The sequence below is a fragment of the Euwallacea similis genome, chromosome 3 (assembly GCF_039881205.1).
Source record: "Euwallacea similis isolate ESF13 chromosome 3, ESF131.1, whole genome shotgun sequence".
NCBI classification, from domain to species: domain Eukaryota; kingdom Metazoa; phylum Arthropoda; class Insecta; order Coleoptera; family Curculionidae; genus Euwallacea; species Euwallacea similis.
Window position 1 is genome coordinate 6,216,154 of NC_089611.1, and position 3,344 is coordinate 6,219,497.

A 3,344-nucleotide genomic window follows, 5' to 3' on the forward strand; every position below is an offset into this window, starting at 1 on the left:
GCCCTCTTTGTTGCCACATACTTGCGAGACAAGGAAAAAACATAATTATGGCCCTCTCAGTTGACAGTTTCAGAAACAACAAAAATCAAGGGCGAAGCTTCTCCCCATGATAAGAAGGAAATGCAAACTGACCACGAGAAACAGGATCGCGCTCATCGAGACCGTCATCCAACCGCAGCTTAATCAAAAGCGAGCAGGTGCAATGGAGCTACACGGCGACGTACTTAAGAATGGACATGGATGAGAAACTGACGTGGCAGAAACGCATAGAAAAGGCCAGGCAGAAAGCATAGGCAACAAGGGCAAAGTTTTTCCCGATGATAAGAAAGAACTGCGGAGTGATCAAGAGAAACAAGATCACGCTCATCAGGACCGTTAGAGCGTTTCCACTCGACACCATTACCATTTATAGCGCGCAATAAATGGTAGCAATATGGTACTTCATTTTCACGCACAGCGATAATTAGTTACCATAAAATTTCGCAAACTAAAGTAAATACTCGGTGTTGTCAACTTTAGTATGTTGCAAAGTGTCAGGGATAGATAGAAGCTGTGTCGTTGGCGCTGCTTTTTAACCAGAGAAAAGCAAGCGAAAAGAGAGGCTCGATGGAAAAGTCGGCGTTTCTGGGTTCATCCTTTGTTGCAAGCTAGGTACTTTGCCTTTTATACACTATTTTACAAATCACTTCAAAATAAAGAACCATTTTTCAGCTACTTTTGTGTGACCTTCAATACCTCCAGTATGTTGGTAGAGCATATTTCAACATCTATCCAGAAAGAAGACACAACTATGAGATTAACTATTCCTTCTAAAGAAATGCTAACAATTATTTTGAGGTAAGTTTTAATTTTTTTAATCTTGTTACAAATACACGGGGCATTTTAAATTGAACCCCCACATAACTAGAGGAGATACGAAGAAGTTTTAATGAGGGCAAAATTGCGTAATTTAGCGCATGCTCAAATGCCGTTTTCAAAATTTCAATTTTCCGAGTACTTCCGAAAACATCCGAAAATAACTAAAACTTGGAAACTTCGTTTTTATTTTTTTTGGCGTTATTTGACGAGGAAACTCAAAACCACAAGCACATTTTCATTGCCATTTTTTCTCAGCTACACGATAATGTTGTCAGATTTGTCATCGGACGTTTCGTCTTTCGGTTAGCATCATCAACTTTTTTTTTGTCTTGTGGACACCACAATGGATTTTTCAAAAAAAAAAAAAATAGTCGTATGTTAAATCTGAAAACTTGATCGTGTAGCTGAGAAACAGTGGCAATAAAAATGTGCTTGTGATTTAGGGCTTTCTCGTCAAATATTTTCTGCGATTTTGAAAGTGCTTTAAAATAATGGTTCCTAAAAATGCTCTTCCAAGGATCCAGGGCCTCAATTGAGGGGTCCAGGACCATATCATTCCATTAAACCGAAAAACGGCGCATCAAAAATTTGGAAATTTTCCAGAGAAGGGGAGGTACATACTTTTTGTCAGTTTCGAACTTCAAACGCCAATATCTCGAGAACACACGGAACAATTGCCTTAAGATATAGCTCAAATTAATCGTCTCGGTGCGCTCTATGAGCCTACAAAATTTTTCCTGAAAAAGGCCATTCCAGAGCTACAGTAACGGCAGAGTAAAGAGCAATGGTTTTACTTGACTCTCTGTCACTCCTGTAGAAAAAGTACTTGTTATTTATCAGTTTAAATGAATGTTCGCATTTGTATGGCGGTATTTGCAATGTATATGTAATATAAATAGTGTTTCTTGCAAGTTTTTATAAGTCGTTTAAGCGGATACTTGCGGTACCAGCAGTACCACCATACGTGCGAATTCCCGAGAAACCGAATCGCACGCTAATAACAAAATAAACAGAGTGGTTCAAGAGGCAAAAATGCGCCCATTCAACAGCGATAATTATTCCCAGGCTGCCAGAGCCTACATCCGGTACATTCAGTGCAAGGCAAGGATCCAACACATTCCATCTAAAGTTCATTGTTTAGTACCATCAGGCGTTGGTGCCAAATGTAGAGGTATTTCTTGGGGCTTTGGGTACCCACACTGAACGCCAGCAATTGAATAATTGGGTGTAAAAGTGATTCGAATGGTAATTATAAAGTGGTTGGTTGAATAATTTTTGTAATACGGTACCTGTTACAAGTGAACCCGTGACCTGCGCCTTTGGCAACGCCGGTCATGGCACCATGGTCGGTACTCTTGTACTTGTGTAGTAGAACAGCGTCGTTCCCAAGAATTTCGGTCCACTTTAGAAACGGAGGAATTCCTTAAAAGGAATAAACTCCTTCCTATCTTGGATCTTCTTTTTCAGACGATGCCTCGAAACGAGTTTTGTTTCATGGTTTTTGTCATGGTGCTTAAAGCTTCTGTGCTATCGCGCGTCATAACTTTCCAATTCGTCAATAGCATTATTTAGGGTCATTGTAAATTTTACTGGTTCCAGGAACCATAAAGGAGAGTCCTTGCATGTGAGCAATAATTTCTACGGAATTAAGTTATCAGATCGTTAATTAATGGCCCGTAAATTACTAACGTTCGTCTGAACGAAACTACGCAAATTTAGTGCATTTGCGCTGATTCCAATCTTCAAACTTCGAGTATTCTCTTGGCATGAAAACCAGACTGTTTCTTGACATTCTTCTAGGAAATGAACCTTTAGATCCTCCTACGCCATTGGTCCCATGAAATACGATAACGTGCCTGCGCCTTTGGGGCCCCTTCGTTGCTAAAGCACATTCCCACACTGCGGAGTGAAATCGTGCGGAGGCCGCGGAGCCCCAGGGGAATTCCTTCGCCCTCGAGATTTCAATTATGAATCAGCTCGGCTTTTTTTCTGTATAGAGCCGCATACCGGAAGGCTCGGATTAAAATCCCTGCTATTCATAGAATCCTCACCTATGAAAGAACCTTTTGAAAGTCAGTTTTACGAGGGTTTGTACAATTTTGGTCAATTGTGTCGTAGGAGGAATAATGCCCGTAGTAGTTGATTTTTTGAGTGTCCGCTTAGGAGCGTATTTTCAAAATTTGCGGGATGCTTAAAATGCGAAAACGTTGCTTTCTCGCATGGAACACCACGTATATTGTTCAATTTTCCGATTTGCCCTTGATTAAGATTAATTTACTCATAGAAGCCTCGACACCTATCTCTTGTAGTTTTCGAGTAATATTAGAATTGCCAAGAGTATGTTTTCAGTGCTGCTTAAATGGAGCTCCTAACACGATCGCTCTCTTAAGCTTCATAAAACACTCATTACGTTACTGAATATTTTGTATCCACCGATTACAAGGAACGACTCCTTTCAGACAGGAAGCGAAATGAGACCCGTGTTC